Genomic DNA, 13,271 nt, shown 5'->3' on the forward strand with positions numbered 1-13,271 from the left:
TGTGTTGAAAGTTGTCTTCTGTGTGCGCGTACCTGTCAATGTGCATCTCCATAAGACATAGGAGCGGAAGTAAGGCCATTCAGCCCATCGAGTCCACTCCACCATTCAATCATGGCTGATTTCAACTCCATTTACCCGCTCTCTCTCCATAGCCCTTAATTCCTCGAGAAATCAAGGATTTATCAACTTCTGTCTTAAAGACACTCAACGTCCCGGCCTCCACCGCCCTCTGTGGCAATGAATTCCACAGACCCACCACTCTGGCTGAAGAAATATCTCCTCATCGCTGTTCTAAAGTGACTCCCTTTTATTCTAAGGCTGTGCCCCCCCGGGTCCTAGTCTCCGCTGCTAATGGAAACAACTTCCCTACATCCACCCTATCTAAGCCATTCATTATGTTGTAAGTTTCTATTAGATCTCCCCTCAACCTCCTAAACTCCAATGAATATCATAGAATTTACAGTGCAGAAGGAGGCCATTCGGCCCATCGAGTCTGCACCGGCTCTTGGAAAGAGCACCCTACCCAAGGTCCACCCTATCCCCGTAACCCAGTAACCCCACCCAACACTAAGGGCAATTTTGGACACTAAGGGCAATTTATCATGGCCAATCCACCTAACCTGCACATCTTTGGACTGTGGGAGGAAACTGGAGCACCCAGAGAAAACCCACGCACACACAGGGAGGATGTGCAGACTCCGCACAGACAGTGACCCAAGCCGGAATCGAACCTGGGACCCTGGAGCTGTGAAGCAATTGTGCTATCCACAATGCTATCATGCTGCCCTCCCAGGATCCTAATATAATCCCAGGATCCTCAGAGTTCATCGTATGTTAGGCCTACCATTCCTGGGATCATCCGTGTGAATCTCCGCTGGACCCGCTCCAGTGCCAGTATGTCCTTCCTGAGGTGTGGGGCCCAAAATTGCTCACAGTATTCTAAATGGGGCCTAACTAATGCTTTATAAAGCTTCAGAAGTACATCCCTGCTTTTATATTCCAAGCCTCTTGAGATGAATGACAACATTGCATTTGCTTTCTTAATTACGGACTCAACCTGCAAGTTTACCTTTAGATAATCCTGGACTAGGACTCCCAAGTCCCTTTGCACTTCAGCATTATGAATTTTGTCACCGTTTAGAAAATAGTCCATGCCTCTATTCTTTTTTCCAAAGTGCAAGACCTCGCACTTGCCCACGTTGAATTTCATCAGCCATTTCTTGGACCACTCTCCTAAACTGTCTAAATCTTTCTGCAGCCTCCCCACCTCCTCCATACTACCTGCCCCTCCACCTATCTTTGTATCATCGGCAAACTTAGCCAGAATGCCCCCAGTCCTGTCATCTAGATCGTTAATATATAAAGAGAACAGCTGAGGCCCCAACACTGAACCCTGCGGGACACCACTCGTCACCGGTTGCCATTCCGAAAAAGAACCTTTTATCCCAACTCTCTGCCTTCTGCCTGACAGCCAATCGTCAATCCATGTTAGTACCTTGCCTCGAATACCATGGGCCCTTATTTTACTCAGCAGTCTCCCGTGAGGCACCTTATCAAAGGCCTTTTGGAAGTCAAGATAGATAACATCCATTGGCTCTCCGCCTCGGCCTCTTTGCTGGGAATCTAAAACTCGACAAAAAAAGAACGCTGGATAAAAAATCTTCTCCGCGCAGAGGAAACATGGGTCAGTATAGTTCCCGTCGCAAAGCCCTGAAATGTACATTGCTGGAGCTATTGATGCCGTTACTGCACTTCGCAGAGATTGGACTTCCCACAAGCGTCGCGACTCGCATCGTGTTCCGTTCACCCGTCAAACTTCCACTCACTGGCCAACATCGGGCTTTAGATTTCCTGTCCTTGCTTTCAAATCACTTTGTGGTCTGGCTCTGTAATCTCCCCCAGCCCCGCAAACCTCATCCACATCTACCCTCTGCTAACCCTAAGGTCTACAAAATTATGAGGGGCATAGACAGAGTGGATAGTCAGAGACTTTTTCCCAGGGTAGAGGGGGTCAATTAATAATAATCGTGTTTTGTCACAAGTAGGCTTCAAATGAAGTTACTGTGAAAAGCCCCTAGTCGCCATATTCCGGCGCCTGTTTGGGGAGGCCAGTAAGGGAATTGAACCCGCGCTGCTGGCCTTGTTCTGCATTACAAGCCAACTGTTTAGCCCACTGTGCTAAACCAGCCCCAGTTATCAGCCCCCCCCCCCCCCCCCCATTAGGTTTAAGGTGTGAGGGGCAAGGTTTAGAGGAGAGGTACGAGGCAAGTTTTTTTCACACAGAGGGTAGTGTGTGCCTGGAACTCGCTGCCGGAGGAGGTGGCGGAAGCAGGGACGATAGTGACATTTAAGGGGCGTCTTGACAAATACATGAATAGGATGGGAATAGAGGGAATAGGGGTGCTGTGCTCTGACTGTGAGATGTGGCAGGTCCGGGAGGCTTCCAGCGTCCTGGATGGCTTCATCTGCAGAAAGTGCACCCAACTGCAGCTCCTCACAGACCGCATGGTTCGGTTGGAGCAGCAATTGGATGCACTTAGGAGCATGCAGGTGGCGGAAAGCGTCATAGATCGCAGTTATGTAAGTGTGGTCACACCCAAGGTGCAGGCAGAGAAATGGGTGACCACCAGAAAGGGCAGGCAGTCAGTGCAGGAATCCCCTGTGGTTGTCCCCCTCTCGAACAGGTATACCCCTTTGGATACTGTCGGGGGGGATAGCCTATCAGGGGAAAACAGCAGCAGCCAGAGCAGTGGCACCACGGCTGGCTCTGATGTTCAGAAGGGAGGGTCAAAGCGCAGAAGAGTAATAGTTATAGGGGACTCTATAGTCAGGGGAACAGATAGGCGCTTCTGTGGACGTGAAAGAGACTCCAGGATGGTATGTTGCCTCCCTGGTGCCAGGGTCCAGGATGTCTCCGAACGGGTAGAGGGAATCCTGAAGGGGGAGGGCAAACAGGTAGAGGTCGTTGTACATATTGGTACTAACGACATAGGCAGGAAGAGGCATGAGGTCCTGCAGCAGGAGTTCAGGGAGCTAGGCAGAAAGTTAAAAGACAGGACCTCGAGGGTTGTAATCTCGGGATTACTCCCTGTGCCACGTGCCAGTGAGGCTAGAAATAGGAAGATAGAGCAGACAAACACGTGGCTAAACAGCTGGTGTAGGAGGGAGGGTTTCGGTTATCTGGACCACTGGGAGCTCTTCCGGGGCAGGTGTGACCTGTATAAGATGGACGGGTTGCATCTAAACCGGAGAGGCATAAATATCCTGGCCGCGAGATTTGCTAGTGTCACACGGGAGGGTTTAAACTAGTATGGCAGGGGGGTGGGCACGGGAGCAATAGGTCAGAAGGTGAGAGCGTTGAGGGAGAACTAGGGAATATGGACAGTGTGGCTCTGAGGCAGAGCAGACGGGGAGAAGTTGCTGAACACAGCGGGTCTGGTGGCCTGAAGTGCATATGTTTTAATGCAAGGAGCATTACGGGTAAGGCAGATGAACTTAGAGCTTGGATTACTACTTGGAACTATGATGTTGTTGCCATTACAGAGACCTGGTTGAGGGAAGGGCAGGATTGGCAGCTAAACGTTCCAGGATTTAGATGTTTCAGGCGGGATAGAGGGGGATGTAAAAGGGGAGGCGGAGTTGCGCTACTTGTTCAGGAGAGTATCACAGCTATACAGCGAGAGGACACCTCAGAGGGCAGTGAGGCTATATGGGTAGAGATCAGGAATAAGAAGGGTGCAGTCACAATGTTGGGGGTATACTACAGGCCTCCCAACAGCCAGCGGGAGATAGAGGAGCAGATAGGTAGACAGATTTTGGAAAAGAGTAAAAACAACAGGGTTGTGGTGATGGGAGACTTCAACTTCCCCAATATTGACTGGGACTCACTTAGTGCCAGGGGCTTAGACGGGGCAGAGTTTGTAAGGAGCATCCAGGAGGGCTTCTTAAAACAATATGTAAACAGTCCAACTAGGGAAGAGGCGGTACTGGACCTGGTATTGGGGAATGAGCCCGGCCAGGTGGTAGATGTTTCAGTTGGGGAGCATTTCGGTAACAGTGACCACAATTCAGTAAGTTTTAAAGTACTGGTGGACAAGGATAAGAGTGGTCCGAGGATGAATGTGCTAAATTGGGGGAAGGCTAATTATAACAATATTAGGCGGGAACTGAAGAGCATAGATTGGGGGCGGATGTTTGAGGGCAAATCAACATCTGACATGTGGGAGGCTTTCAAGTGTCAGTTGATAGGAATACAGGACAGGCATGTTCCTGTGAGGAAGAAAGACAAATACGGCAATTTTCGGGAACCTTGGATGACGAATGATATTGTAGGCCTCGTCAAAAAGAAAAAGGAGGCATTTGTCAGGGCTAAAAGGCTGGGAACAGACGAAGCCTGTGTGGCATATAAGGAAAGTAGGAAGGAACTTAAGCAGGGAGTCAGGAGGGCTAGAAGGGGTCATGAAAAGTCATTGGCAAATAGGGTTAAGGAAAATCCCAAGGCTTTTTACACTTACATAAAACGCAAGAGGGTAGCCAGGGAAAGGGTTGGCCCACTGAAGGATAGGCAAGGGAATCTATGTGTGGAGCCAGAGGAAATGGGCGAGGTACTAAATGAATACTTTGCATCAGTATTCACCAAAGAGAAGGAATTGGTAGATGTTGAGTCTGGAGAAGGGGGTGTAGATAGCCTGGGTCACATTGTGATCCAAAAAGACGAGGTGTTGGGTGTCTTAAAAAATATTAAGGTAGATAAGTCCCCAGGGCCGGATGGGATCTACCCCAGAATACTGAAGGAGGCTGGAGAGGAAATTGCTGAGGCCTTGACAGAAATCTTTGGATCCTCGCTGTCTTCAGGGGATGTCCCGGAGGACTGGAGAATAGCCAATGTTGTTCCTCTGTTTAAGAAGGGTGGCAGGGATAATCCCGGGAACTACAGGCCGGTGAGCCTTACTTCAGTGGTAGGGAAATTACTGGAGAGAATTCTTCGAGACAGGATCTACTCCCATTTGGAAGCAAATGGACGTATTAGTGAGAGGCAGCACGGTTTTGTGAAGGGGAGGTCGTGTCTCACTAACTTGATAGAGTTTTTCGAGGAGGTCACTAAGATGATTGATGCAGGTAGGGCAGTAGATGTTGTCTATATGGACTTCAGTAAGGCCTTTGACAAGGTCCCTCATGGTAGACTAGTACAAAAGGTGAAGTCACACGGGATCAGGGGTGAACTGGCAAGGTGGATACAGAACTGGCTAGGCCATAGAAGGCAGAGGGTAGCAATGGAGGGATGCTTTTCTAATTGGAGGGCTGTGACCAGTGGTGTTCCACAGGGATCAGTGCTGGGACCTTTGCTCTTTGTAGTATATATAAATGATTTGGAGGAAAATGTAACTGGTCTGATTAGTAAGTTTGCAGACGACACAAAGGTTGGTGGAATTGCGGATAGCGATGAGGACTGTCTGAGGATACAGCAGGATTTAGATTGTCTGGAGACTTGGGCGGAGAGATGGCAGATGGAGTTTAACCTGGACAAATGTGAGGTAATGCATTTTGGAAGGGCTAATGCAGGTAGGGAATATACAGTGAATGGTAGAACCCTCAAGAGTATTGAAAGTCAAAGAGATCTAGGAGTACAGGTCCACAGATCACTGAAAGGGGCTACACAGGTGGAGAAGGTAGTCAAGAAGGCATACGGCATGCTTGCCTTCATTGGCCGGGGCATTGAGTATAAGAATTGGCAAGTCATGTTGCAGCTGTATAGAACCTTAGTTAGGCCACACTTGGAGTATAGTGTTCAATTCTGGTCGCCACACTACCAGAAGGATGTGGAGGCTTTAGAGAGGGTGCAGAAGAGATTTACCAGAATGTTGCCTGGTATGGAGGGCATAAGCTATGAGGAGCGATTGAATAAACTCGGTTTGTTCTCACTGGAACGAAGGAGGTTGAGGGGCGACCTGATAGAGGTATACAAAATTATGAGGGGCATAGACAGAGTGGATAGTCAGAGGCTTTTCCCCAGGGTAGAGGGGTCAATTACTAGGGGGCATAGGTTTAAGGTGAGAGGGGCAAAGTTTAGAGTAGATGTACGAGGCAAGTTTTTTACGCAGAGGGTAGTGGGTGCCTGGAACTCACTACCGGAGGAGGTAGTGGAGGCAGGGACGATAGGGACATTTAAGGGGCATCTTGACAAATATATGAATAGGATGGGAATAGAAGGATACGGACCCAGGAAGTGTAGAAGATTGTAGTTTAGTCGGGCAGTATGGTCGGCACGGGCTTGGAGGGCCGAAGGGCCTGTTCCTGTGCTGTACATTTCTTTGTTCTTTGTTCTTTGTTCTTTGATACGGACCCCGGAAATGTAGAAGATTTTAGTTTAGATGGTCAGCACAGGCTTGGAGGGCCGAAGGGCCTGTTCCTGCACTGTACTGTTCTTTGTTCTAACACTGGCCTCTTGGCACATCCGCAGTCTTAATCGCTCCACCACTGGCAGCCTTGCCTTCGGCTGCATATTGGTCCCAAGTTCTGGAATTGTCTCCCGAAGGTTCTCTACCTGCAAAGGGGTGTCGATGGGTTAAGTGAGGTGGGCAAAGATTTGGCAAATGCGAGAAAATATAAAGTTGTCCACCTGGGCAGGACGAAAAGAAAAGCGGAATATTATTCAAATGGAAAGAGACTGCTGAGGTGCAGAGGGATCTGGGTGTCCTGGGACATGAATCACAAAAAGGTTAGCATTGCAGCTTCAGTTAGTAACTGGGAAGGCAAATGGAATGTTGACCTTTTGTTGCAAAGGGGACGGAGTATCAAAGGAGGGAGGTGCTGAAACAACTTTATAGAGCCATTGGTGAGACTGCACCTGGCGTACTGTGTACAGTTTTGGACTCAGCGTTGAAGGAGGAACATTGGAAGCAGTTCAGAAAAGGTTCTTGGTTGACTCCTGGAATGAAGAGGGTTTTTCGTATCAGGAAAAGTTGCGCAGTGTCGCCTTATACTCTGTAGCCATCTGTGATGGCCACTTCCAGAATACAAAATGGATGCTCGCAATGAATGTAGGGAACTATGGACAATGTTAGGAAAGCAAGTGGGCACAGAGCCAGTATGCGTATTGGGAAGGCAGCGCCCAGACGGGACTGAAACTGTAGGTCAATTAACATATTGATGGCCCATCTCCAGGAACAAAGGAAAGACACTCAAGCAACCGATACAGCTCTAGACATCCCGGCGCCAGCTCCTCAAACCGAAAGCGCAAATAAAGCAAGGCCAACGGCCACCTAAGACACGCTCAGCCATCAGGGCACCCGACCCTTTATTGGTCAAGATCAATACGAGTGATCAAGAAGCGGCCCAATTAATTGGGGCCAAGTTTGAGGCCCGCCCAAAAGCACGCAAAGCCCCTCCGGGTATAAGAAGAAACCCCCGAGAGAGAATCACTCTCTTGGATGTGGCTCTCAAAGTGGAGAGACCCATCCACCAGCTGCACCAGAAGCACGTAAATCCAAGGTCAACGCTCGCTACCAGACGGACGACCTTAGCTGTTCTCCTGTACCACTTCGAACCCAACAACCTCAGATCCGAACAACAGCCATTGTTCCTATGACTGAGTGGGCACCCCAAGCTAAGTATAGGCGTTAGCGTTAGAGATAGTTTAGTTTGTAGTACTTTGTGCATGTGTAGATAAATAGTATTGACTTTGAACTAGCTAACTGGTGTATTGGTCCTTTGATCAGTATTCGGGTTTGAACCTTGTGGCGGTATCGAGAGATACCTGGCGACTCTAAAGCAAACATAATTAGGATTAAGGAAGGCGACCATATTGACCACCATATTCATAACCAGAGAAACAGACCAATAACTCATTGGAGTTTAGAAGAATGGAAGGTGACCTTATTGAAACATGGAAGATTCAGGGGGTCGGTTGAGGGGGGGGGGGGAGTCTGATAGGGTGGATGCTGAGAGAATGTTTCCCCTCGTGGAAGAATCTAGAACTAGGGGACAGAGTTTAAAAATAAAGGGATTCTCATTTAAGATGGAGATGAGGAGGAATTTCTTCTCTCAGAAAGCTGGTCGTTCCTAATGTGTCAGAGTTTGCTTGATAACACTCCGTGCAGTGTGGCGGGAAGGTTTGCTGCTTTTCAAGGAGCTAGAATGTCGATAAATGCAACTTTTTGATGACCCCCATTCAGGCACCAGTTGGACTTGAACAGTTAATCTGCAGTGTCGCTATCGAGAACACGTTTACCAAGCTTGCTTGGGCAGCTGCAATTATTATTATTTTTTTAACAAACAATTTTATTGAGGTATTTTAGGCATGTAGAAAAAGTGACATTGTACAGTACAAAATAAAAGTCACGACACAAATTAAACATAGTGCAAACCACGGCTCTGTTCACGCACGGACCTGCCTCAATATCCCCCTACTCTACACTACCCTAGCGCGCCCCCGCCCCCACCCCCCTGCTGACACTTACTCCTCTGCCAAGAAGTCAATGAATGGCTGCCACCTTCGGGCGAACCCTGGTAGCGAACCTCTCAAGGCGAACTTGACTCTCTCGGCCAAGAAAGCTCACCACAATAGCCATACCTCAGCCCTCGGGGGCTTTGAGTCCCTCCATGCTAACAGTATTCGTCGCCGGGCTACCAGGGAAGCAAAGGCCAGAACGTTGGCCTCCCTCGCTTCCTGGACTCCCGGGTCCTCCGAAACCCCAAAGATTGCTACCTCAGGACTTCTTACCACCCCAGCTTTCAATACCCCGGACATGACATCTGCGAATCCCTGCCAATACCCCCTGAGTTTAGGGCACGACCAGAACATGTGTACATGGTTAGCCGGCCCTCCGGCGCATCTAGCACACTTGTCCTCCAGCCCGAAGAAACTGCTCATTCGGGCCACCGTCATGTGGGCCCGGTGCACGACCTTAAACTGGATCAGGCTGAGCCTGGCACATGTTGTGGTCATGTTTACTCTGCTCAGGGCTTCCGCCCAGATACCGTCCTCCATCTCCTCTCTCTCTCTCTCTCTCTCTCTTCCCCCTTTTCCCCCCCCCCCCTCCCCCCCAAGCTCCTCCTCCCACTTAAGCTTCAGGTCCTCGGTCTGCGTATCCTCAGCTCCCATTAATTCCTTATAAGCAGCTGCAATTATTAATGTAGAATTTCTAACATGGAATATGTCAAACGGGGATTGAATCAGTCCCGTGCACCCTGATCCGATGAACCTCAGTTCACCCGAAGACGACCTGGGTCATTTGACTCCCCGTGCGCAACGCCACAGGGGGTTGACTAATGCGTTTGAAGCTGCGGAACTGGGCCAGAGTTCACAAATGAGGTTTGGTAGTGTTTCCTCTTTGTGTCTAACCAGAAGCACCCCCGTGAATTTCTCCGAACATGATCTTCTTTCGCGCCATTTCCGAGTGGGCGGAGGAGCCTCTAATCTTATTTCCCTGACATACTGGGCTGTGTGCGTCAAATATCTTTGGCGAGTATGTCAAAAGTTCAGAGGGAGATGAGCTTCCTGGCCAGAGAGAGATAAACGTTATCGTGCACACTAACAGAGTATCATCCTGGCACCCACCCAAGTACAGGGTGAACAACAGATCTAAGCTCTGTAGGGTTGAAGGGCCTCGTACAGAAGAGTGCACCCTTAACAGGACAGCGCAGTTTACCTCTCCACAGGTACACCGATTCAAATTCTTACCCATTTTTAGTTCTCACCTTTGACCTGCGCACCTTTCCCAACCAGGGTTAGCGAGGAAAGTGACTGAGAGGAGGTGGCACTTCTCCACTCTTGGAGGATTTGGGAAGCTTTGAAATTCCCCACTTCCTGGCTGCTCGGTCAGTGTGAGAAATGAAATGAAAATCGCTTATTGTCACAAGTAGGCTTCAAATGAAGTTACTGTGAAAAGCCCCTAGTCGCCACATTCCGGCGCCTGTTCGGGGAGGCTGGTACGGGAATTGAACCCACGCTGCTGGCCTGCCTTGGTCTGCTTTCAAAGCCAGCTATTTAGCCCAGTGTGCTAAACCAGCCCCGTGTAGAGGTTAGGTGGATTGGCCACACTAACATTCAAGACTGAGGATTTTGGGCATGGAGTATGTGGGGGGTAGAGCAGGAAGGAAGTAGAGGTACGGAGCGGAATTTTGTGGGGATCCAGTCGGGAATCAGAGTGGATAGGGGCATGAAGGTGCTGGCAGCAGCATATTAACCTACACCCTTTCCGGCGTCGCCCATGCTCACCGAGGTAGGTTTGGGGGCTGGCAGGGCTATCTGCTCCCACGTGGCAGATAGTTCATTAGGCTCATTAAGAACCTTGTTGACCTCGGCTAAAGGATACTGACTGGGATCTTCCGGTAGGCCTCCACTTTTACTATCTGGAAAGGAACAACTTTGGTGCCTGCAGGCAGATACCTAGCAGCAGGCTGGGGGCGGCAGTTCTCTAGGCGGGTCTACAGGCCCAGACCCTGCCTATCTGGCGTCTGGGCCGGGATGCAGCCAAAGACCCATAGAGGGATTCAAAAGCCCCCCCCCCCCCCCACCCCGCGCAAACATACACACACATAATAGTGACCTGGTTGCTTTTTCTGTTTTGCAGTTAGAATTTTAAAGAAGGTTTTTGAGACAACACTTCCACGTCTAGGATGGTGTTGAGCTTCTTGAGTGTCGTTGGAGTTGCACTCAACCAGGCAAGTGGAGAATAGTCCATCACACTCCTGTGGTGTCACTGTGGTTAGCACTGCTGCCTCACAGCACCAGGGACCTGGGTTAAATTCTGGCCTTGGGTGACTGTGTGGAGTTTGCAAGTTCTCCCCGGGTCTGCGCGGGTTTCCTCCGGGTGCTCCGGTTTCCTCCCACAGTCCAAAGATGTGAAGGTTACGTGGATTGGCCACGCTAAGTTATCCCTTAGTCTCCAGGATGCGCGGGTTAAATGGGGTTGCAGGGATAGAGTGGGGGAGCCTGGTTAGGGTGCTCTTTCGGAGGGACAGTACAGACACAATGGGCTGAATGTCCTCCGTCTGCCCTGTGGCAATTCTATGACTTGTGCGTTGTAGGTGGTGGAGAGGCTTTGGGGAATCAGGAGGTAAGTTACTCGCCGCAGGATTCCCAGCCTCTGACCTGCTCTCGTAGCCACAGTATTTATATGACTAGTCCAGTTCAGTTTTTGGTCAATGGTATCCCCCAGGATGTTGACCATGGGGTGTTCAGTGATGGTAATTCCTTTGAATGTCAAGGGGAAATGGTTTGATTCTCTCTTATTGGAGATGGTCATTGCCCGGCCCTTGTGAGGCATGAATGTAACCTGCCACTTGTCAACCCAAGTCTGGATATTGTTCAGGTCTTGCTGCATTTGCACGTGGGCTGCTTCAGTGTCTGAGAAGACGCGAATGGTGCTGAACGTTGCAGAGTCATCAGTGAACATCCCCACATCTGACCTTACACTGGAAGGAAGGTCATTGAGATCCTAGGACACTATCCTGAGGAGCTCCTGCAGTAATGTCCCGGGACCGAGATGACTGACCTCCAACAACCACCACCATCTTCCTTTGTGCCAGATATGACTCCAACCAGTGGAGAGTTTTTTCCCTGATTCCAGTAGAACCTTAGTTAGGCCACACTTGGAGTATAGTGTTCAATTCTGGTCGCCACACTACCAGAAGGATGTGGAGGCTTTAGAGAGGGTGCAGAAGAGATTTACCAGAATGTTGCCTGGTATGGAGGGCATAAGCTATGAGGAGCGATTGAATAAACTCGGTTTGTTCTCACTGGAACGAAGGAGGTTGAGGGGCGACCTGATAGAGGTATACAAAATTATGAGGGGCATAGACAGAGTGGATAGTCAGAGGCTTTTCCCCAGGGTAGAGGGGTCAATTACTAGGGGGCATAGGTTTAAGGTGAGAGGGGCAAGGTTTAGAGTAGATGTACGAGGCAAGTTTTTTACGCAGAGGGTAGTGGGTGCCTGGAACTCACTACCGGAGGAGGTAGTGGAAGCAGGGACGATAGGGACATTTAAGGGGCATCTTGACAAATATATGAATAGGATGGGAATAGAAGGATACGGACCCAGGAAGTGTAGAAGATTGTAGTTTAGTCGGGCAGTATGGTCGGCACGGGCTTGGAGGGCCGAAGGGCCTGTTCCTGTGCTGTACATTTCTTTGTTCTTTGACTCCAGGGCTCCTTGATGCCACACTCGGTCAAATGCTGCCCTGATGTCAAGGGCAGTCACTCTCACCTCACCTCTGGCATTCAGCTCTTTTGTCCATGTTTGAACCAAGGCTGTAATGAGGTCAGGAACTGGGTGGCCCTGGCGGAACCCAAACTGAGCGTCAGTGAGCAGGTTATTCCTGAGACTGTGACCCTGTGTGCCAGGTTCCCCAACCAACCAAAACAATCCGTTCACCCTGTCAAACCCCTTTGGAATTTTGCATGTACTTAAGTTGTTGTTTTTGACCAGCACTAACTCAGTGGTCCAAAGGGCCTTTTCTGTGCTGTAGACCTCTTTGACTCTATGTTTCAATGAGATCACCTCTCATTGTTCTTAACTCCAGAGAATATCGACCCATTCTCATATTTGGACAACCCTTTCATCCCAGGAAGCAATCTAGTGAACCGCGACTATACTGCCTCCAATGCAAGTAATTTTTTCCTTAAATATGGAAACCAAAACTGCACTCAGTACTCCAAGTGTGGTCTGGGACCTTGGTGATAACAGCTGGGGGAATTGAAATTTGATTAATAAATCTGCAATTTTCTCAAGACCCATCCAGTTCACCAATGTCCTTTAAGGAAGGAAATCTGCTGTCCCTGCTTGGCCGAGCCTAGCTGCGAGGGGCATAGACAGAGTGGATAGTCAGAGGCTTTTCCCCAGGGTAGAGGGGTCAATTACTAGGGGGCATAGGTTTAAGGTGCGAGGGACAAGGTTTAGAGGAGATGTACGAGGCAAGTCTTTTACACAGAGGGTAGTGGGTGCCTGGAACACGCTGCCGGAGGAGGTGGTGGAAGCAGGGACGATAGTGACATTTAAGGGGCATCTTGACAAATACATGAATAGAGGGATACAGACCCCGGAAGTGTAGAAGATTTTAGTTTAGACGGGCAGCATGGTTGGCACGGGCTTGGAGGGCCTGTTCCTGTGCTGTACTTTTCTTTGTTCTTTGTGACTCCAGACAGTGATGCGCTTGACTAACTGCCCTCTGAAATAGCTGAGCAAGCCACTCAGTTTGAGGGCAATTAAGGATGTGCAACAAACGGTGCCCTTGCCAGCGATGCCCACAACCCATAAATAAATCCTGTC

The sequence above is a fragment of the Scyliorhinus torazame genome, chromosome 27 (assembly GCF_047496885.1).
Source record: "Scyliorhinus torazame isolate Kashiwa2021f chromosome 27, sScyTor2.1, whole genome shotgun sequence".
Classification (NCBI taxonomy): Eukaryota; Metazoa; Chordata; class Chondrichthyes; order Carcharhiniformes; family Scyliorhinidae; genus Scyliorhinus; species Scyliorhinus torazame.